The following is a 25034-nucleotide window of genomic DNA, read 5'->3' as shown; positions in this document are numbered from 1 at the left end:
TTGTACTAAGCATTGTATAAATATATAGTGAGAAATGGCCCATGTCCCAAAAGCTTACAGTGTAAATTGATCAAGACACACAAAGGGTGGGAGCGGAAATAGAGGCATAGAGTGATAGATGGTTTTGCCCAAGATCACACAACAGTGGCAGAGCTAGAAATAGAACCAAGGTGTTCAGAGTCCCAGTCCGGTGTCCTATCCCCAGTAAATTTCTAAAATCCTCAGAAGAGGAAATAGAAATCAAGATTTGGAAGGATTCTGCAACAATACTGCAGTTTGTCATGCGAGACTGTGACTTTTTAAGTCATACGATTGGACTAGTTAGTATTTCTGAAAAATCCAGTATGCCCGGAGGACTGAACTAATTTTGCATGTAAGGTCCCTCTGCTGGTGCTGGAATCCCTGCTTGAATATCATGCCAGCTGCAGTAGTTGGGCATAAGAGGGTGATATTAGAGGAATCATATCCGACTTAATTGTGAATTAATTTTTTTAAGGAAGTCCTTAGAATAGTTAATTGGCGAAATTATCCCAAGAACATGTGTGTTCAGTGGATTGATGCAGCTCTTCATAAACCTCATAGTCCATAACTGAAATAAAATTTGGAACTCTTAAAAGTGTGTATATTATTTACTCAATAAAGTATGGTGCTGTACTGGATAATAACAGTTTATAATGGAAACACTGACAAGGCCTTGATTATAATGGTGCCAAAAATCAATGGGAATGTTAATCAGTAGTAAAGTATCAAATAAGTAATCATTAGAAGTTTAGTGTAGAACAGCCCTTGGTTAGAAGAGAAATATGTGATGTTTAGAAGAAGAATGTTCATAAGCATAATTTCTGACAGCACCTAAAAGTGATTTACTGAGACTAGCATAAAATATTCAGTTTTACCTATTTTCCAGTGCTGTAGTCTGCATTGTAACATTTTCCTCATGATTTTTCTCTGCTGCTGTTTCCATTGTCTAGAACGGTGTTTCTCAAACTGGAGTCCATGGAGGGATCAACTCCTCCCCTTTCCTCCCTGCATGCCAGGGAACAGCTGTTCAGCAGTGTGCAGGAGGCTCTGGAAGGGAGGGGAAGAAGCGGGGGCTGGGGTGCATTTGGGGAGGGGACAGAATCATGCCTGTGGCCACTGGCCCTGCTGATTAACCCCTCACCCTCCCTCCCAGTGCCTCCTGCATGCAGGGGAACAGCTGTTCCGCAACATGCAGGAGGCGCTGGGAGGGAGGGGGAGGAGCATGGACAGGGCGCGCTTGGGGGAGGTGGCTGAAAGAGGTGGGGAAGAGATGGGGTCGGGTGGGGCCTTGGGAGAAGGGGTGGAGTAGGGGCAGGGCCTGTGGCTGAGTGGTGGGTTTGGGGGTCCATGAAAATTTCAAAATCAAAACGGCAGTCCTCGTGTTGCTAAAGTTTGAGAACCGCTGGTCTAGAACATTAGCCCAACAGGCAAGCAGCCGTAGTTGCCTTTGCAGCAGGCAGGAGTTAGAACTCCTAATAGTTAGGGTATACTCATGCATGAACCTCTTGACTCCTTCCTCAAACACCCTCTTCCTGAAAAGACACATGCGAGTATCATTGTATGATCGATATGCAGGTTTTGGCAACATAGTAAGGGATGTAAACTCCTTCAAATGAGTTATAATACTTGGACCATAACATACTATCGAGCGTGACATGACAGAGTTGGTTACTGGTCCCCTTTGCTTATCTACAGTTATTTTGAATGTCATTTGAACATAAATCTAAGAGATCCTGTTCTTGAAGTTTATTGGGGCAGTAGTTTATTTTAGGATTGGGCTTGAAAGGGGTAGAATAGATTGTACCTTTTTATTCTGTCAAGTGAAGTTGAAAATGGGACGAAAATAACTCAAGGCTAAAATATGAAATATTGTACATGTTATTTTTCCCAAACCCAGCAGCAATGTGATTTGCGGTGATTTCTTATACCTCCCATTGGCAAAATATGTATATATTTATCTTGCATTTGTTCTTTAGACAATTGGAATGTCCATAAAGACTTATCTGGGACCTTTAGTCACTTCCCTGAAAATGTCACTTTCTTGGTTCAATTCAGGTAACATTACTGCAAGGTACTGAAAAAGTGTTGCTGGGTTTGTTTCCTTTCAGATACTAATAACTGGTTTCAAAGGCAACTATTAGGCTGAAAAAGTAACAAATAAAAGTGGCTAAGGAACAGATTTATACTGCTAAGAAGCTACAAAAATGAGAACTATATTTGTTTCTTTGAAGTTCTTGTGGTTAACAAGGGGAGAGAGGTATATAAAATATTCCATCTTGATGGGTAGTTAGGAAGCTACCTATATCTCTCTTTAGTCTCCCATTTTTGATCAGCATATAAATCAGGGTACATGTTTACATATTTGCTTTTATTTATTTATTTTTTTGAAGAGGAAGGGCAAATGTGGTGAGAACTCCTCCCCCTCTCCCGCACCACCACGATGCACCTTTGCAGAACAGATCCGTACTCTTGTAAATGTTTCTACAAAATGATACATCCAGATCAACAAATTTCATTTTGGTGCACCATATAAAAGCGATTGCTTATTGACTGAAACTTGCTTAGTCAAAAAATGACTACAGTGCGTGGTTTCAAATATGAATCAACAGAGAAGTTATTGCAGATGACAAACATAATAATCATCTGACAATATCAGATGAAAGAAGAATATCAGATGAAAGAAGGAAAGAAGGAAATATCAGATGAAAGGTCTTTAGATTTGTCCTAAATGATTGTTTGAAGCATGACATTTGACCTCCACTGCTCGTAATGTTTCCTTTTGGGTTACAATTTCTTAAAAGAGAAATCATCATCGATATATTTTATGTCCACTGAAAGCATAATACAAATTAGATGAAATTTATAAAAGCAAACCAAAAAAGCACATCAGGGTATATATTTGCATTTCTTATGCTGAAGACTTCACACATTATCCATAATGAACTGGGAGCTTGTTATAAGCTAGATGTATTCAGTTCAAATGTAGTTTCCAGATTTTAGAAAATGCATCTTTATCAATTTGTTTAATACATAATATCCCATAATATAAAAGAAACAACATCAGTTAACAGTTTCTGATACAATGGAACTGGATGTTGCTGTCATTGAAATGAGTGGCAAAATTTCCACTGGCTTGAAATGGGAGCAGGATCAAAGAAAAGGGGGAGCCCAGCTGCTAGAGGGCTCTGCTGCATCGGTAGCTGCAGAGTGGTCCCACTGCTTGGAGGAGAAGGAATCCTTCTCCCTTAGATGCCCAGAATCTGCCCAGAGCACAGCCCGCTTGCTGAGGGCTGAAAGATTCAGAGAGAATTTGGTCCTGTACTGTAGAGAGGTCTCATTATATGCTCCAAGAAGAATAGGCTGGTTTCTTGCTTCTCAGACCACAGCTGGAGTCTTCCACAGTGATCATGTGGAGTAATGTGGCCATATGCATGAATAAAGCAAACTGCAGCAGTGTATATATCTTTCATTCCTTTATACAATATTTTTATCACTTCTCATCAGCTAGATGGATATCTTCCTTTTTTCCATCTTTTTAGCTCGTGGCTTAATAGTAGCACCTTATCTCACTGATTACAGAATATTTTTTTCAATATTTTACTATAAGACTTAATTGCAGTCCTGTTTTTTGTTGAGTAAAGTACAAGTATTTCATCCGTGCTTTCCATGTGAGGATATTTCTATCATTGCCATGTATTTTGAGAATGTCATGCAAAGGTTAATGGGGCAGCTAAAAATCTCTCCCAGGTGGAGGGACTCTTATTTTCCCAACATCATCATCATCCTCTGAGTCATAGGTGGAAGGCCACCATTTTTAAACTGGAAGGCCACCATTTTTAAACTATCAGGCAATGACATGTGGCTAGTTTTCCCAGTGATGACAGAATAAAAATCCTATGCTCTCTTTTGCACCACTGAAACTGTGATCCAGAGAGTGCCAATGATTGATTCGGTTTGAGCAGAAATCCAAAAGTTAAGGGAGTGGAACCATTAGCTTCTTTGTGGGTTTGCAGACCATGTTCTGTAGTGGAAGAGACAGTTGAAACTTGCAGAGTTTCTGTTCTCCTATGCAGAATATTTCTGCACAGCAGTGTGGGAAATTAATATTAGCAAGATGACTTGTTCATAGAAAAATCATTTCTTGCCCCTGGTAATTTTCTAAACCAGAGAATCTAGTCAAACATCTGATAGGTTTATTTCAGCCAAGCTGTAATAACATGTGGACAGGTTGATTTGTGCACAAGAATCTAGAGCAGAAAGTAAACTACAACTTTGATTATGCTTCATGTTCTTCAGGTTAATTAGAGAACATTATTTATACTTCAGTAAGTGGACACTGAGCTGTACAATAGGTAAACTATATCAAACAAGTGCCTTAGCCTGAAGAGTTTATGATGTAAAATCACAAACAGGTACATTGTGGAACAGTCAGAATGGCATGTGTGTGGAACTGAGTTTATTTAAAATTAGTCAAGCCAGATACAGACCATTGTTATCACATACTTTTCTATAAATATTTGCAAGAAGGGGATACTATGTCAAATAGTAGATGGATAGGCTACAGATTTTGGCTGTATGTTTTATAACTTCATTTAATATATCTTTCTATATATATTAGTGAAGAAGACATTAGTAACATTCTCCAGGGTACAGTCTGGACTGCTGAACTCAATTCTCCAATCTGGGATGCCTGTTACACTGCTTCGCTGTGAGAGCAACCACTGGCCTTGCTCTCACACTTCCTCTAGCATGTAAATTACTCCCAGCTGAGTTATATAAGTACATCTAGCCAGCCACTTCGGAATTGTTCTGGGGTGACACCAACAAATACCCAGTCCCAGACTTTTTCCTAGAAATATACATTTTGTACTTCCCAGCTGTTTCCTTCTGTGCAGTACAAGCTCATAGAAAGTCTGTCATTTCATTAATAGAAAAGGATCTTCACAAACCCTGTTATCTCAAATGGGTGGTTTCAAAACTCTTCAATCCAAACACACACTGGTTTAGATAAAATAAAAACGTTTAAGTACAGAAGGATAGATTTTAAGTGATTTCAAGTAATGAGGCATAAAAGTCAGAATTAGTTACAAAGAAATAAAAGGTAAAATGCAAACTAGTACCTAACTTTACAAGCTAAGTGAATTTAAAGCAAAAGGTTTCTCTCCCCATATGCTCACAGCAATCTGGCTGGATTCCTTCAGCCAGGACCACTTCCCAAGTTAAATGATACTGCCTTTGTCTTTCAAACATTGTTGATGCTGTGAGTAGCGATAAGGGGAGAAAGGTGGTTTGTGTCTTCTGTTCCTCATTTTTATATCCTTTTCTTTGAGAATCATCTCCAGCTGGGGTTCAGGCAACTGCCAGTCTGTTTACACGGTAACCTTCAACTGTTCCATTGCCAAAATGTAAATTTCTCGCTCACACCCTTTTTCCTGCCAAAAAATGGCCACTTACCCAGCTGATAGTCCATTTGATTTTGTTGACACCTGGCTGAGGTGTCAGTTTGTCTTTGAGGAACTGGTTTGGGCTGCTTCTCCAAATTTGGAATATGCCTTAGTAACATCAGGCAGTAGAATATTTACATGCAATGTTGCCACAATATTTTACCAGGACAATAATGATCAGCAAATTATGAGTTTTCAAATGATACCTCACAAAGCATATTTTGTACAAAATTTATGAGTCTTGTAAAAGTTGTGAATATAGAGGTGTGACACTGCTCCCCATATTCTTCAGTGATATTATTCGGATATAGTTGTCATAATTATGTATTTTATGCAAGATAAGTCATGTGAGGTGTCATTGAAAAAGTTATGATTAGCTGAATGTGATTATCCTATTTGTATGCATATATCATTTTTGTATCTGAAGTTATGAATATTGACTGTGCATCTGTTTTTCAAATGTAGTTACACCTGGGTAACGCCCACTAGACAAGATGGGTCTAGATAGTGGGTGGGAAAGGGCCTATCCAGGGCAATGGGCCAGTAGGAAAAAACAGTAGGGCTTAGAAGAAGCTTATCTCCCTCCTGTGAACGCTCCAAACAGCCTGTGAGTGATGGCTGCTATGACTCTACAAGGACATGTGATGAGACCACATGTCTCTAGACTCCATCTTGGGATGTCAGTATTTTTCCACTGACCGGTCTGGGGACCTAGCTTTGGGAACAAAGAGTTTCTGCCATATGCAAAAGCTATATAAGGGAAGGGGAGTGACATCATCTGGGGTTCTTCACCGCTCACACACAAAGACTCCTGGAAACACCTGAAGAACAAAGACTGAACTGGGGGAAGTGCTGGATCCAAACTAAAGGGGTTTTTAGCCTGTGAATGAAACACCTGGGGATTCCAAGCTGTAAAGCAAGTGCAGCTTGCCCTTTAAGAATCTGCAGCCTGCTTGTATCATCTCTTAGGGAGCCCTGGCTGGTGGGTCAAGGGGCTCATTGGTACCCCAGTTCCAGGTGGCACCCCGGCGGGGAACCTGTCATAAGGGGTACAGTCTGTCATACTGGTGAATAGTCTCCTACTTTGGAAGAAGTCAAGCAGTAAAGCTAAAATAGTAAAATGTATAATATCTGCATAGAATGAGATTTCAAGTTTATTCTGTGACTTGAGTAATCTGTTCTTGCAAGGATAGTCATACGCTGCTAAGACAGAAATAGATACAACTGGCACAGCAGATAGTTTTGATCAGTGTTTCTTAGCCATATACTATACTATAGTTTAGCTACTCTTTAAAACAAAAGCCAACATTTGTGAAATATATTGTCATCTTCTATCTAGAGTATACTAAACAGAAAAATCTAATAAATATAGGAAGAAGGCTTTTCAACATATGGTACAAAAATAAAAGTTAATACTGAACTCTGATATAAATTTTACCTTTTTTCCGGCACTTAGATCAACTTTGAAAGGTAAAGAATGGTTAAAGTGATAGTCTTCCGCTTTCTTGAAGGTATCTTTGGATATAGATGGGCTAACCTACTGAACTGGGCTTTAAACTAGGTTTAATGGTATGAGACAAAAGCCCACAGGTAAGTCCAAAACAGAGAGACCTGGGTGAAAGTTTGGAATCTGGGGGAAAACAGGCAGTCACAGCAGGGACAAAGGAAAGACTAGAGGGAATATAGCGGGGAAACCTAATGAACATCTTAGATGTCTGTTTACTAATGCAAGAAATATGGGGAATATACAACTAAAAATACTGGTGAATAATCATAATTATGACATACGTGGCATCACAGAAACTTGGTGGGATAATTCATGTGACTGGAATATTTGTATAGAAATGTACAGTTTGTTCAGGAAGGACAGGCCAGGGAAAAAAGGGAGGAGGTGTTGCCTTGTATATCAAAGATGCATACGCTTGCACTGATTGAAGTAGAAGTGGGAGGCAGACCTGTTGAAAGTTTCTGGATAAAAGGGGTAAAAAAAACCCAGCGTGATGTCATGGTAGATGTCTACCATAGACCATCTAACCAGAAAGGAGAGGTGAATGAGGCTTTTTTTAAACAACTGACAAAATCATCCAAAACACAGGACTTAGTGGTGATGGGGGATTTCAACTACCCAGACATCTTTTGGGAAGATAATACAACAGGGCATAGGTTATCCAATATATTTTTGGAATGAAGATGGAGAAAGCAACTAGGGGAGAGGCGATTCTAGATTTGATTCTGACAAACTGGAGGAACTGGTTGAGCATTTGTAGGTGAAAGGCACCTTAGGAGAAAGTGATCATGAAATGATAGAGTTCATGATTCGAAGGAATGGTAGGGAGGGAAAATTACAGAATGAGGACAATGGATTTCAAGAAGGCAAACTTTAGCAAATTCATAGAATTGGTAGGTAAGATCCCATGGGAAGCAAGTCTGAAGGGGGAAAAGGGTTCAGGAGAGTTGGTGTTTTTTTCAAAGAAACCTTATTAAGGGCACAAGAGCAAACTATCCCAATGCATAGGAAAGAGAGGAAGTATGGTAAGAGACCACCCTGGCTTAACCAGGAGATCTTCAACAACCTAAAACTCCAAAAAGAGTCATATAAAAAGTGGAAACTATGTCAAATTATGGAAGATGAATATAAAAAAAACCCCACAAGCATGTAGGGACAAAATTGAATGGCCAAGGCAAAAAATAAGCTAGGGACATAAAGGGTAACAAGAAAACATTTTACAAATACAGATGAGAAGCCAGAGGAAGATCAAAGATAGGTAGGCCCATTACTCAAGGAAGGAAGGACAATCACCAAAAACACAGCATTGGCCAAAGTTGTTTCAATTTTCACCTATCAAGTTAGCAATGATTGGATGACTAACATAGTGAACATCAGTTCAAATGGGGTAGGATCTGAGGCTAAAGCAAGAAAAGCACAAGGTAAGGATTACTGAGAAGTTAGATGTCTTCAAGATGGTAGGGCCTGATGAAATGCATCCTAGAATACTTAAGGAACTAGCTGAAGAGATCTCTGAGCCATTCATAATTATCTTTGAGAACTTGTAAAGGATGGGAGAGATCCAGAGGGTTGGAAAAGTGCATATATAGTACCTGTCTATAGAAAGGGGAATAAAGACAACCCAGGGAATTATAGGTCAGTCAACTTATCTTTGGTACCTGGAAAGATTCTGGACCAAATAACCAATCAGTTTGTAAGCACCTAGAAGAAAATAAAGGGATGACTAACAATCAACATGGATTTGTCAAGAACAAATAATGTCAAACCAACCTAATATCCTTCTTTGACAGGGTAACAAGCCTTGTGGATAGGGGATAAGCAGTAGATATATCCCAACTTTACTAAGGGCACGTCTTCACTGGCAATGTTAAAGCACTGCCGCAGCAACGCTTTAATGTGGCTTGTGTAGTCGCGGCATAGCACTGGGAGAGAGCTCTCCCAGCGCTCTAAAAAACCCACCTCCACGAGGGAAATAGCGTGCTGGTGCACTGTTTACATTGGCACTTTAAAGCGCTGAAACTTGCAGTGCTCAGGGGGGTGTTTTTTCACACCCCTGAATGAGAAAGTTGCAACACTGTAAAGTGCCAGTGTAGACAAGCCCTAAGGCTTTTGATACTGTTGCACATGAACAAACTTGAGAAATATAGCCTAGACAAGCCGATTGTGAGGTGGGTGAACAACTGGGAAAGGCTAGAGTAGTTATCAGTGGTTCACAGTGAAGGTGAAAGGGCATATTGAGTGGGGTCCTGCACGGATCTGTTCTGGATCCAGCTCTATTTAATATCTTCATAAAATATTTGGATAATGGCATAGAGAGGACACTCATAAAGTTTGTGGATGATACCAAGCTAGGAGGGGTTGCAAACACTTTGGAGGGCAGGACTAGAACTCAAAATGATCTGGACAAACTGGAGAAATGGTCTGAAATAAGTTGGATGAAATTCAATAAATGTAAAGAACTACATTTAGGAAGAAATAATCAATTACACAAATACAAAATGGTAAATGACTACCTAAGTAGGAGTACTGCAGGAAAGGATCTGGAGGTTATAGTAGAACACAAACTAATGTAATACTGTTGCAAAAAAAGTGAACATCGTTTTGGTATGTATTAGCAGGAGTGTTGTAAGCATGCCATGAGATGTAATTCTTTGACTCTGCTCATCACTGATAAGGCCTCAACTGGAGTACTGTGTCCAGTTCTGAGCACCACACCTTGGGAAGGATGTGGATAAATTGGAGAACATCCAGAGAAGAGCAACAAAAATGATTAAAGGTCTAGAAAACGGTGACCTACAAGGAAAGACTGAAAAAACTGTTTAGTCTGGAGAAGAGAAGATGGGGGAGGGGTGGGCGGCACAGTAATATATGTAAACGGTTGTTATAAATTGTTTTCCTTAACCACTGAGGATAAGAAGTAATTGGCTTAAATTGCAGCAAGGGAGATTTAGGTTGTTACACATTAGGAAAAAAATGTCCTAACTCTAAAGGTAGTTAAGCAGTGGAACAAATTACCTAGGGAAGTTGTGGAATGTCAATCACTGGAGATTTTTGAGAACAGGTTAGACAAACACCCACCAGGGGTGGTCAGATAATAGTTAGTCCTGCCTCAGTAAAGGTGACTGGTCTGGATGACCTCTCAAGGCCCCTTCCAGTCCTACATTTCTATGATTCTGCGATCAGACCCAAAATGTAGGTTTTATGATGGGAGGAATTTTTTTTAAATATGTATCCAAATAGAAATGTTTACCCACTTAGTATTTGCAAATCCAACATTACAGTATTGTGTGAGAACCTACAGAGTAAAACTGACTAGGAACCTTATCTACCTTACTTGTTGGTAACATAGGTACAATAAAGATTTTTTTTATCCAAAAAAACACAAAACCTGCAGCTTTAACTTGACAGTCCCCTTTTAAACATCACTTTTTAAAAATACTTAATTAATTCTCTGAAGCCACATTTCCTTTCTATGAAGAAGAGGCTAATAAATATTACTACCCATACAATTTTATGTTGTATGGGACAGCTGACGTTCATTGTTATGGTTTTTAAAGCAGGATGATTTTTGTAACCTTAATAGAGAAATGATTATTCCTCAGCTAAATGACCATTCTTTCTGTCAAGTCTGATTCAGAACATTTAACAATCCTCTAACCTTTTATTTGATGTGTTTTTCATGTTTTCCACCCTAATGACATTTATTCTGTTGGAAATTAAGGCTTTCTTTGGGACTGAATGGATTACAATGAATATGTCAACTAGCTGCTCTGTGTTGAGTAGTAAAAGGATAGCTCAGTAATTTAATTTGTGTAGGGTGGTGATGATGCAGCGGAATGTATTTCTATGAATGGGAAATTAGCTTTGGATACTTCTCCACTTTTTCTAATGCACTCCTTTCAGTCTCCACTCAGAGCTGGAACAATCAGCTAGGATTCTTTTGTTGAACTCCTGAAGCCAGATGACAGAGTGCTTTCAATGGGGAGTCCTTGACTTTGGCAGGATATACCACAGCCCAGTATGGCAGCCGTTAGGGTATGATGCCGATGCCTTGTAATTTATCCCTTTCTTTTCAGGGTTAGTGGCTATGAGAGAATTTGAGGGTATCTGAGGGTAAAAGGTGGAGAGTGGCAGTGGCAGAAAAGGGTCTTTCTTTTGATTATTTGATGGCAATAGTTTTGTTTTTAGTGTTTGACAGTACACCTAGTATGAGGGTGACAGGTATGTTACAAATTTCAAAACGAATAGGGTCCTCTGAAAGACCATCAGAAACCAGATAGCAATCTATACACTTCTGCTCTCAGGTAGCTAATCTGGTTATTCCTGGCCCTAGGCAGATCAAGACAGAGCATAATTGAGACTGTAGTTTTTGGATTTTAATTGAATTCTACCTTTTATTTTCCAGTAACTTAAAGTTGGTCTGATCTTATCAACTTCTCCAGTTGCATTACCTTGGTTCAGACACAACAGTTTGAAAATGAAAAAGTTCCAAACCAGGGCAGTATTATCAGTTTTATTGATTGCAACAGGATTATTTGTTGTATATATTAATTTAAGTGGTAGAGCTAATAAAGGATATTTTAGTATTCATATGCTGCAGTTAATAAATTGCCTAGTCTCATAAAGCTTTTAATGAGCACCATAGAGATGTTACATTAATCTTCTGGAGTCCCTCTTTATTTGCACTAATCAGTGTACATTGACATACACCAGTTACAAGTTAATATTGAAGCAGTAAATCCAAAGATTAGTTATTTTATTTATTGCACTTAATAGTTATTAATGAAAAGTGTGGAAATGGGCAGCTTGGTAACATCGTATTCCTTTTTACTGGCCTTTTGGCCACTTTTTTTAACCTAAGTCTTGGGCTCATTCCTGAAATGTATTAAAGCACAATTTTTATGTTCCCTTTGCTTTCAGATAGGTTTTTTTGTTTTGTTTTTTGTTTGCTGCTTCTCATCCTCTGGAGAAGTAACAAATCAAGCTGCTACCTTTTCAAATATGCCAAGGAGGCTTGCAATGGCTTCCTAGACACCATTTAAGGCAGTGATTCTCAAATGGTGGGTCCTGGCAAGGTTCTAGATGGTTTGTTATGCCCATCACTGGGTTCTGGCATATGCACACACATGCGTCTCCTGGCCCAGTATGGAGGGCAGGTCTATAGGGTTTGGGTGGGTGTTAGAGAGCAAGCTCACCTAGCAGTGGTGGATCCTGTCCTGCCCGACTCTCCATTCAATTTCACTAGAACTCTGAATGAAACCTGGATATTGCAGTTTTTCTATTGAGATATTAATGAAGCTGCAGAAAAAAAATCTATGTATCCTTCTATTGTATCCTTTCAGGGAGGGGGGCAGAGGAAAATTGTTATAATAAATATATTGCTGATATAGGAGATTCTTCCATTTCTTATTCTCCTTTTTAATTTTGAGAACAAAGTGAAATTTGGTGCTGGTGGAAGGTACCTCCCCAGGTGAGGGTGGAGCCCCTGAGTTGGATGTGAAGGGTACCAGATGGACAGCCATGCAGTCTGAAAGTTTGTCGTTATCCACAGAACTGGTATGCCGTGAGCACTGGAAATGCAGACTTCCCCAGACCTCCCCTTCCATTGTGCTTCAGCACAGTGGGTCAGTTCTAAGGGTGAGAGAGTAATTCAGTTTGCATGCCCATTCAGTTCTTGTTTTCATTCAGCCAACTTGCATGGCAGTTGCAGTAGTTTTGGGGTGATGACACTGAAAACTGGTATGAGAACACAAGTTCATTTTGCACACTGTATACCTTGTACGTTTTGCACCAGGTACAATCAGATGCAACGTGGAATAGCTTCAGACAAATGAAAATCTCCACTTCCCAATACATGACCTATACAGTTCCCCATGAAATATTTTATTCTGAAAGGTGACTGTGGTAAGATGTTGATGTAATGTTTGGCTGTGTGTGCGTGTATTTCATCTGTGTGCCGTCCCAGCCCTGCACAGACAGCTGGCACACGGCAGACCTTGAGCGAACCACCCAATGACCACAAGCTCTGTTAAGGGATGAACGCACCCAGCCAGCTTTATTGTTGACAAAGCACGTTACTAGTATTTTGCAGACTCTACCAGACCATTAATACATGTATGCCCGTAACAATGGACCAGCTTAGTCAACGATGGGATTTTCTGTTCCTCCTTAGGCTACACAAAGATGCTCCCTCTGAGATAAATCTTATACCCCGATACAAACAAGTTAGTACTGCCCCTCTGACATAGTTAGTTACTGCCCCCTGGCGTGGCTTGTTATCACTCATCACCTTGTACATCTTGGTTTGATTAAAACATCTCTATTACATAGTGTCATCCTGACCGTATCTTTTTAGGAGGGGTCAGTGTATCTTGTTATCCTTGGGGAATGTTTTTGTCCCATCCTTGATCTCGGGATGTTTTGGTACCACTTGATATCAGGATGTGTTCGCACAAGTATTTTGTGACTAGCACTTCTTAGGAATGTGTATTTCTGCAATATCAGCCCTGTTCTTGACAGATTTTGTGAACTTGCAAGCTTGCAGAGCCTGACGTTTGCTCACAGCCTGACTTTTGCTAACTTTACTTTATATTAGCAAAGCTTGGCCTCTACTTTAGCTTAGGCCTCATACCAGCCCTTTGATATAAGGGCTTACATTTTAGGCTCTCTTTCTACTACAGTGACTATAAAAATATGAAAGGCTTCTGTATTTATTGTAGATGATTTTCAGATCCTATTTGCTCAGTGTACAAGTAGAAAAAAAAGTGGATTTTTTTAACTCTACACTGTCAGCTTGACATGGGATCTGAAAATCAACCTTTCCTTTTCTCCAAGAGTAAAGGTCCTGCAGTTAAAATATAAATGCCAAATTTTGTTGGAGGTGGTTATGAAACAAAATGGAGAATCCAGCTTCACCTTTCTATACCCGCATTTGCTCAGTAGAGCTAAAGGGAGTTTGGGATTGGGATGTAAACCCAAATCCTGCAGTGTAGTGTGCGTGGGCAGATTCCCATTGACTTCAGTGGAGCTTTCCATGGGCACAAGAGTCCACTCATGTTACAACTCATTGCCTAACGAATAGCCTTGGTGAATAAGCAGATATGACTCTGACGTACAGGGAAGATCTGTAGAGTAAGGAGCCAATTTGACATAATCAGCATTCTGAGTATATCTGTATTTTGGTAAATACACAATAGATTTTGATCAGCACTGATGAGGTTTAAACAAGGGTGACTTTCATTACCCTTGTAATAGCATACATTTAATTGATAGCTGATTGTCATGGCCATCTAAATTGGGTCACTGCCTAGGATCTGATATTTTTCCAGTTGTTTGTATTTGGTGCTTCACAATGGCTTACTAGCACTTTTGTTTACTTAGTCTATTTTCATATACCCTTCTTAAAGGTTTTTATTGTATCTTACAGCTGCTAGTTGCTTCTTGGTTCCTTAAAGGCTCTTGTTCCATAAAAATCCCACAAAGTTGTTCCATTCTGGTATCCAAATGAGTTTTTCGGACTGGCTTCTTAACTAACCTACAGTCCTGTCAATTAAATTCATTATATTCATTTTAGCTTAGTTTGTTTTTAATTAAACTCATGGGTACAGTGTAAATTCATGTTTAGTCTGGCATCACTGCAAAGCATGCTAGGTTTCAGTAGACATTTGCTTAATGAGATCATAGCTTAATTGGCAATTTTAGATGCCATCAGGGTGCACCAGTTAAGTGTATTTTGCTATATTGATGAAACTATTATTTTATGGCTAAATGGCCATTCATTTTACTTGATTCTGTTAATAACCTTTATTAGCTTACCTAGACTTCACTTCTCCTGAGATGGAGATGAGCAGCTATGTCCTCTGGGATTATGGGTTTGGGTTGGTTTTTTTTCCCTGTTTTCCTCCCCCTTCCTCCATTAAGTAATTGATCAAGTAAATCCTTTTTTTTAAATACTACGGATTCTTTACCTCATCCCCGTCTCTAAAAATATTAAAATCTTCATTTGTTAGCAGAAGGGCAAGTGTACTTGTTTGGGATTTGACTTCAATGGAGTGACACCAGTTTATCTACAGTTCAATGGTGGATCTGTACTTAAGTGAACAAACCCATTATTGTCATTAAAATGAATGTATTAGTGTACTTGAGTCTGTTTTTAAAACAAAAATCTTCAGTAATTGAAGTCTTGGACCCTGATTATACAAGGTGTTTCCGAGTAAGTTGACCATTTGGCCCACAAAAAGCCCCATTGACTTCTGTGGAGCTCATCACAGGCTGAGGGGTTTGCTCATGTAGAGCGCACACACACTGTGGGAACAGGGCTGAATAATAAAATGCGTATTGTAAAAGGACTAGTCCAGCAGAAACTATAAAAGTAAATTGACGTTATAGGCTTGATTTTTTTCCTCCAAAATATCTGTTACCAGCAGTTCCCACTTAAGCATTCAAAAAGTACTCAGTATATGGTAGCTCCCATTGTTCTCAGTAGGAGTTACAGAATGCTGACCATCTTTTGAAAGTCTGGCCTTAACTGTAGGTGGTGAGCACTTCTGAAAATCTGTTTGAATACAATGCATAATTACTCTGAAAAATTTATGAACATTACCTGAACGCCTGTAGAACTCTTCCTTGAAAAACAGTGTCTCAAAGAGTACATTCTAGTCTTTGTTTCAGATTAATCCATCTCTTTTCTAAACTCTAGTGGAGTGAGAGACTTTTTTCTTCCCCATCCTTTAAAAATAAATCTGCTTCAGAGTTTAGGACAACTATAGGCAAATCTGCACTTTTGTTGTTACATTTCTCAAAATATATAATATCCTTTTTCTTAAAGCAAAGAACATACTGACTTTAAAATACATTTTTGTTAATGGTAGGATAACATATAAGATTTTGTCCCACTTCACATAAACACTGTTGATTAACTGGGTTCGTTTCAGAGAATCATTTGATCTGTAGTCATAACAACTGAATAATTGTTTCAGATTAATAAATTTACTTAATGACTGTCTGGGTTCCACAAACATATATAGTATTTCTCAAACTAATTCCTTCAGATATTTCAGCAGTCATTTTTGTCCTATAATCGCCACCTCTTATTCCCCAGATGGATTAGAAATACCTGAACCCATGCTTACTTTCAGAGAATGTTCTGTATTGCTAAAGACCATCTGTAACATTCCATGTCTATTATACCAAAAAAGTGGAATTGTGGGTTTTATGGTAAAAGAATGAAATTTGCCACAGTCTTAGGGCATGACCTAATAAAGATTTTCAGATATGGGGCCATCGCCAACTCATCCCATGTGGCTATGGCAGCAATTTTAATAACATTGTCATAATTGGCAAATAACATTTAACAATTGGACATACAAGGGATATATTCTTGGTTTTGCTTCAGCCTGACCTTAACATTGGTGTAAGAACATATTTTGATTCATTGTGGTCGTGGCACAATTTAGTCATTTCTTTCAGATGCTACTTTTGTTGCGTGAAAACTGCTTGGTGATTTGGGTAATATTAACTGTACACATTAGTGAAAGATGTTGGATTACTATTGGCTACTGATAGTACTTCAAACATGTCAGAAAGATTCAAGCTTGTTTGAGAGCCAGGGCCATCAACAGAAACATCCCTTTCATCTACTGATTGGAGCAGCGTGTGTTTTATCAGGAAGACAAAAGTGCAGAGTTGATTAATCCAGAAGAATAAAAAAAGAGAGCATATTGGCTCTATCGGACTCTAGCAGAAGGTTTCAGATGTTTCCATAAATTGAATGCATTTGCCATATCCATTGAAATACATAGATTAAATGATGGTGATGGTATTGAAAAAAATTTGAACAAGAACAGTGGTGTTGGCACAAATCTTGCTACATCATGTTTGACAGGACCAAACTTAAAAGGGCCGAGGGGGGGAAAAAAAACGGAGAAAGCTATGGATCGCCCTGATGAACTGCAGAGGAAATGAACACATTTAAGTGACCAGCACAAAGAACCTCCAGAAAAAGAAACATGCTTTATTTGTGAAATGCACATACCATCAAAAGACCTCCATGAGGCTTATACCCTTGACATTGCTAATAGAATCTGCAGGTGTGCATGCCAGGTGCAAAACCAGCACTTACTTGCAAAACTGAGTGTGGCGCAAGAGACAGAGTATCATGATCATGCAAGATGTTTGGTGTCTTCCAAAATCAAGGAGAGGAAAACTGAGCAAAGCAACACAGATGATGTCCCATGGAATTGCTTTTGCTGAACTGATAGTATACATTGAAGAGACAAGACCGAATGAAGACGTGGCTCCAGTCTTTAAATAGAAACCTCAAAAGGCTCTCTACTGCTAGGCTAGAACAGCTGAGGGTGACACTGGTTGGGCACATTCACAGCACTGAATTAAAGTCTTGTATCCTTTCACGCATTCCAGATCTCCAAGCACACAGAGAAGGACACAATATGTTCCTTGCTTTCAATCAGGATATTGGACCAGCCTTCCAAAAAGTATGTGAGGAAGACTGTGACGAAGCAGCACTTCACCTGGCCCAAACAGCAAAAATTATATGAAATCACGTTTCAAATGAAAACAGAGTTTACTGGATCATTTGACCCAGGATGCCAAGCAAAATCTGTGCCCGAGTCAATATTGGCACTGATGCCCAGGATATTGGATAATCCAAACATTAAAACTCAGTCAGAACAAGTTTCCATTTATCCGGCCACCCTTACTTTTGAGTTGTAGTATAACAACATCCCTCTCCATGAAGGAATAGAAAGTTTGTATCACAACAAAGCTTGAGAAACACTTTTACCAGTCTACGTTGGTTTGACGCTTCATGCACAGACATGAAAAAGTAAGCTAATACTGTCTTTAAACTTGGATTGTCCATCTTCTGACTGGCGGCCATCTCTACCAGCATAGCAAACAGGGCATGACAACACTTCAAGGATGAGAATGTAGTCTGTCCTCTATAGCTTCGTGGTGGTCTGTTCACTACTGCGGCCATAGACAGCATAGAGAATAATCCTAGCTCAACCACAGCAACAGACTCCTTCCACGGAACTGGGATATCACTTTTTCAGCATCCTAGTACGCAAGATGGGGGAGTTGTCTATGGAATTCTCACCCAAGATTGTGAGACTGCAGCATCAGTGAAGACGACTTCATTGATTTTGAAGAAAACCAATGCTCCTATCCCTGTTGCAGATATTGATATCAAGAATGATTACCAGCTGGTTACACAAGCCCTGCAAGAAGAATGCTGGTGGCTTGATCAAGTAAGGCAGGCAGCAAGATTGGATACCTTCAACAGAGATCAAGACATTTCCTAGGTAGCTTATCATGCCAGCAGACAGCCAGTGCCAGACTTACCCCAGCCATCACAGTTCTTTCCACTCCTTCTAGACGACTCCAAGTCTGTGGCAATGATATGTCACACCATGAGTGTTATAAGGAATTCTGCACATTCCCTAAAGTCATGCCAAGTATCAGTGATCACTGTGGATCAGCCCATTTTCACTATAATCAAACATAAAGTGTGGGTGTGCAGAGGACAAATTTATCATTATCCTGGGTGGTATACATCTGGAAATGGCAAGTCTAAAGGAGATTGTCTAGAAGATAGTAGATGGACAGAAGCCCTTGTTCAGGCCAGAGTGGCCTCCCCAGGAATGGTTGACTCCTCCCTGAAAGTGTCTCATATTACATATACTAGTCATACTCTCAAAGTAACTACCAGCAATCTATACATCTTGCTCCAAAATGCATATACTCTGTATACCCAAGCTCTCAGGGAAGATGAGGTTTCCATGGGGTATGATAAATTGTGTCACAAGCAAAAACTTTAAAAAAAAAAAAAAAAGTCCATGTTCCACTTCTGGCATCCCATGCTTCATCTGGAACTTCTTATATAGACCTATGTGCTGTCAGTCCACCAGGCAAAACTTTGCTCTCTACATTGAATCCATTGGAAAGATGTCACCCTAGTTCTTTGTTCATACTAATTATGCTTGTTGGATTCCTGTTCACCACCTAGATATGGTAAGCCTTCATGCATGCATCCAGACACAGCTAGAGTGTTTCTAAAGGGGAACTTCACCATTCACAAGATGCATGTTTTCTTTGCAATCAGACTTAACCATGCTCATGAGCAAAATAAGTCAATAATCAAAGGGGGATGGTGGAGCTGTTGGTCTCACACAAAGTCCAGAGGTCCTTTGGCACTGGATGATAGAGTGACCAGAGGTGGTCAGATTGATAGGAGAATTTGAAGCCACTCCAGAGAAAGGAACCACCTGAAATGGGTCTAACACCAAGCAACCTGTGCAGATGAAAGGTGTCCTGGCTTCTTTTGCACGACAAGTCAAGATATTTGTTGAGGTCAGAAGACGTGTAACCCCTTTTCAGAAGAGTATGTTGACTTAAACTGGACACCAAAGGCGTTAGAGAACCTGCTGTGATTGTCCCTGTTAGGGAGGTTAAAAAGATCGGGCAGCAGCAGTACACCACATTTGTAACAGAGAGATTGCAGGACAAAGCCAAGTCATTAACAGAGACTAGCAAGTGAAATAATAATAAAGGGAAATAATCTCCCTTTGTTCAGATGACCTCCTGCAAGGGAGATCTCCAAGACCAAATTGCAGCTCTCCCTGAAAAATGGTGGGGACTCTGATATTTCAGTATATTGAAGACGTGAAAGACTTTTTTTGGTTTCTTAATTCATTTTAGGCTGTGTGTTTACATAAGCTGCCTTTTTTCAATCTTTTTGAGAGACAGCAATATCCTGTTATGCATAGATCAATCTGAAATGTTATTAGCAAAGAGAAATGTAACTTACTGTTCATGTTTAGAAACTTATAAACGTACTATGCTATTTTTCTGTATAATATTTTAGTAAATACTCCCTGGTGACATGCTACAGAACATGTTAATTCTTAATATTTTCATATAATTTCAAGCCATCACAATTCATTACTTTAATTTTTAGGACACCTGAGACAATATGAATATAAATGCACAGAAATGAAAACCCAATTGATCAGAAAAACATCAGGAAAATGCATTCAGATTTTAAAATGTCTGCCACAGCTATCGTGGCATGAATTGGTGATGGCTCCATACATGAAAATCTTCTAGGTTATGCCCTAAGCCTAGCAAATTTCATGCTTTTATCATAAAACCCACAATTCTTTCACAGGTCTGATCCGCTATTAATGGAACTCTGAAGCAGATACATACTAGTCTGTACAAATTTAAACTTTCATAGCTTTACTGGCAGATGTAGTTCTTCATTTAAAGCGTAGGAAGAGTGTATATCTTTTTTAATTTCACAAATACGAAAATAGTTCCTGATTGTAAGCAGAAATCTATGTGCATGTAATGCAGGGGTGGCCAACCTGTGGCCCCGGAGCCACATGCGGCTTTTCAGAAGTTAATATGTGGCTCCTTGTATAGGCACCGACTCCGGGGATGGAGCTACAGGCGCCAACTTTCCAATGTGCCGTGGGGGTGCTCACTGCTCAACCCCTGGCTCTGCCACAGGCCCTGCCCCCACTCCAACCCTTCCCACCCTCTCCCCTCAGCCTGCAGTGCCCTTGCTCCTCCTCCCTCCCCCCCGAGCCTCCTGCATGCCACAAAATAGCTGATCGGGAGGTGCGGGGAGGGAGGGGGAGGTACTGATTGCCGGGGCTGCCGGTGGGTGGGAGATGCTGGGAGCGGGGTGGGGGAGCTGATGGGGGGGCTGCTGTGGCTCTTTGGCAATGTACATTGGTAGATTCTGGCTCCTTCTCAGGCTCAGGTTGGCCACCCCTAATGGTAAGGGATAAGGTCAGGGCCTAAAAATTCAGATAAGCCTGGAATTTGCAAGATCATGGGGGCTTCATAAAGCATTTGTTGTTATGGTGATATTAGAATTTCTTTCGAAAGTAGCTTTATTAAAAAATTAAATCTAGGCACCCAACTGCCTAGTGCCTGAGCCAGGAAGTGCCATCCACCACCCACAGAGCTGTGAAACTGACTTATACACCCAAGGGTTGCCTTGACTTCAATAAAGATGTGTTAAGTCATGTCAGCTAATACCTATATTATAATTAATGTAGTAGCTGATCAGCTTGACTCCTGGAGGAGCCTGGGCTTCAACATGAGCAGCTAGAATGTGTTAAAAGTATCCAGAATGGCAAACTCTCAAGATATTTGGTGTATTTTACCAAACCCCCACCGCTTACAGTCATATAATTATATACAATTCTTTTTGTTTTTGTTTTTTTAATTAAAGCTAAGTTTCTATCCATGGTTTCAGATAAATGTTTAAAAACATGACCCATAAGGGTTAAAAAACTAGAAGACAAAAAGCTAACCAAATTGATACACTTTTTTTTAATACTCATGGTTTCTTGGAGCCTGACTCATGATTTTTAAGCACTTAGAGTTGGCAGCAGTACACTGTGTTGTCTACATTACACTTTTAGGATGTGTTAGTGCATGTGTGTTAGCTAACACTTCCTAATTATGCATTTTTAAATCCTAGTCAAGTCAAACCTACAGTGTTGTCAAATGAACAAACTGAAAACATTAAAGAATTCTTTAACTTCTTTCAGCTGTAATTATCTTCTCTGTTCCTTGTAACTGCAGTAGGTTAAAAAATATATATATTTCACACTGAAACACTATCCCTTTAATGTTAAATGTTCAGAATGTCAGATAAGACTTTGTTTATTCACTCAGCTTCTAGGGGTTCATCTGGGGCTTTCAATTTAATTCATACATTGTATATGGAAATACTTCCCGGAGGCCTGGCACTTCCTCAGTTTGTTGAATAGGGTCTTGGGGCCAGATTTCCATACATATTTAAGAGTTTAAAGATACAGAGAGCTGCCTGGAGAGATTTTCAGGCGCGTCTATAAGCAGATTAGGAACCCATGTCCTATTGAAATCAATGAGAGTTAATCATATAACCTGTTTATATGCCATTAAATTATCTTTGAAAATCTGATCCCTGGAGATTACTGTAACAATATGGTGAACATCTTTTTGCTTTACTAGAAAGTGAACTTGTCACTGGAACTGCACTTTTCATTTCATGGAGAAAATGGCTCTGATTCTGAAAGCTGTAGTACTTCGCTCTGGGGTCCACTTGTGTAGGAGTTGCTGTATTGAGACTTCAAGGTTTCAGTGTGCGTTATTCCTTGATAGGGCCCCCTTTTGAGCCAAGGGCCAAGTATTCTCTTTGTTGCTTGTCAGTAAAAATCACCTTCCTGGTGGTGGTCATCTCAGCTAGAAGGATAGGGGAGATGCAAGCTCTCATGGAGGGTCTGCTATACATGTTTTTTTCACAAGGACACAGAGTCACCTTTAGGTCTAACTCCAAATATCAGCCTATGCTGGTATCCAACTTTCATATCAACCAATGCATTCGCAATCCAGATTTCTTTCTGAAACATCATTCGTCTCCAGATGAAGAGAGACTTCATGTGCTAGATGATGTTTGGGCTTTATTTATTTTTTTTTATCTGGACAGAACCAAACCAGATGCATGCCCAGTCTTTGTGGTGTTTGCTGAGAGGGTTAGGGGTCAATCGGTATCCTCACAGAGACAATCCAGGTGGATCTCAGATTGTGTTACTCTAGCCAATAAAGACCCACCAGTTCAGTTAGGGCTCACTTTACCTGTGCTTCTACAGCCTGCTTTGCAGATGTCCCCATTTCTGAAATATACAGAGTGGCAACATGGAGTTCTGTCCACATCTTTATTTTCCGCTATTCCTTGGTGCAAGCCTTCAGGTTGGATATAGACTTCAGGGGGCGCTCCTATGATCACTCTTCAAGTAGACCTTCACTCACTTGCCTCCTGACTTTCAGAGGACTACTTGTGATCACAAAGAATACAATCTGTGTGGACAATCACTCAAAGAAGGAAATACTGTTACTTACCCAACACTAATAGTAGTTCTTCAAGATGTGTTGTCCACACAGATTCCACTCCATCCATGCTCATCAGAATCCTATACTGGAATTTTTATTGGCAAAGGAACTGAGCATGGGGGGAGGATGCCCTGTCCCTTATATCCCCCATTACAGGAAATGAGAATGTGTGAGGGCACAGAGAATGTGTAAATAGCCCCAATCTTGTATGTGTAGGGCACATGGGCACCAAGAGTGGAATCTGTGTGGACAATACATCTCAAAGAACTGCAGTAAACTGTAAGGTAAGTAACTGTAACTTCTAATGCTGGCAGTGATAGAACAATTTAATGTACTTAGAATAACTATTAAAAGCCTTGGCATGCATATCACAAATGGAAAGCATAGTGCAATGAAAATGGATGCTTAGAATGAACAACTTCTTACAAACTTGCTCAGCATCCTTATGGTTCCCTTACACACAGCAACCGTTTTTTAAAATAAAAAAACGTACTTGTGGTTTGTAGAATGCTTTATACAAAGTGCTAATAATAAAACACCTCAGATGAATAGTTGTTAAATTGATAACAATCTTACATTTATTTCTATATCTTTGTCAAAACTTTGTTTTGAATAATGTAACAAGATATTTTTTAAATGATAAAGCCATGCAGATCCATTCCAAAGGGTCTTTTGGAGATAAGTCAATCAATGATGGGCTTATTAGAGTTGAAGATATCACTAGTTTTATATTTAAATAATATAATGGAGTTGTTATAATAAAGTACCATTATCAAATCAATGCCTGCTTACAAAAAAAAATCTGTTATCTAGGTTTAAATCTGTTTTTACTTGGTGACCTTGAATATGATTTACCTTTTTTTAAATGATAAATTTTAGTATTCATGAAAGTGGGGGACAGGTATATGTCAACATTTTACCTTGTAAACTTTTTTTAAATCAGTGCACTCCATTACTGATTTAGGCTCTGATTGTACAAATACTTCTGCATGTGTGTAACTTTACATACTGTGAATATCTTTATTGATTTTTAATGTGACTACTCACAGTGCATAAAGTTAATATATGCTTAAGTCTGTGCAGGAGCAGGACTTTACATAACTCCTAAGTTTGGCCTTGCTTCAGGAAAGCACTGAAGGATGTGTTTAGCTCCCATTGACTTCAAATGCACATGTGTGCGTCAGTACTGTCCTGAATAGGGATACTGTTCTGAATTGGGAGCTGTAATCTCACAAAAACTGTCATTTGTGTGCTGGTCTCTAATGAGTATAAATGTGCCCTGAGCCCTTCCAAACTTGGTGAAATTGTTCCTATATCTAAACTCTTTGAACCTATGGTGACAGAGGGTTAGAGGCTAATGCATTAACCTACTGTGCCACCTACAGTAGACCCTCGGATAAGAATTTAGCATAAATTAATAAGTTAATTGAATTTTGCAGACATGTTGTACCTTGTCAAACTCATATTGACATTCAGTATTAAAATAATTTGATTTTAAGAGATTAGATGCCAAAATTTTGTCTCCAAATGCCATTTGATAATAGTGAAATGCTACAAGAGCTCAGTGTGTGTTTCTCCTACTTTTTTTGTTTAAAGTGAATATAAATGGATTTCTTCGCAAGCACAGTTTAAAGAATCTGCTGTTTCCATCTCTGTCCATTTTAATAGTAAAGAGTTTGTAAAGCTAATAGCACTTTTAATATAGGAACAAAATAGAAAAATACTTTTTATAAAGAGCCATCACACAATTAGATTTTTGGGTTTCTGCAACATGTACTTTCACTTTAAAGACGGCATGAACACCGCTGTGTACCGTGTAATAGATCTGGTAAACAGTTTATATTGAGTTTTCTATTTCTGATATGTTGAAAAGCTCATTAATCTAGTGTTTCACATTTTGTGGCATGCATACTATAAATGTTCTGTCCTAATGAATTCTATACTACTAGCAAATTATCCAATTTCTGCTCTGGAAATGAAGCAGTGTGATGATTTGGGGGATCTGTCTATACAATTTATAAATTCTGGTTGATACTATAAAATTGTTACTGAGAAGATGGTTCTATCATTGAATGTCTCTATGTAAATGTGGTATCCACCATGGGCTGGTGGGGGGCTGTATCATGTCTCTGCCAGACCAGTGACAATGTTCA

At 39.3% G+C, this 25034-nt stretch overlaps 1 protein-coding gene across 8 annotated transcripts in view; it reads left to right on the top strand.

Moving 5' to 3' along the window:
* Positions 1-25034, top strand: part of RAD18 (RAD18 E3 ubiquitin protein ligase) — a 122795-nt gene that overhangs the window by 84503 nt on the left and 13258 nt on the right. The window lies entirely within an intron of this gene.

This window comes from Chrysemys picta, chromosome 7 (genome assembly GCF_011386835.1).
Source record: "Chrysemys picta bellii isolate R12L10 chromosome 7, ASM1138683v2, whole genome shotgun sequence".
In the NCBI taxonomy this organism is placed as follows: domain Eukaryota; kingdom Metazoa; phylum Chordata; order Testudines; family Emydidae; genus Chrysemys; species Chrysemys picta.
This window is presented reverse-complemented; position numbering and strand designations above follow the sequence as displayed.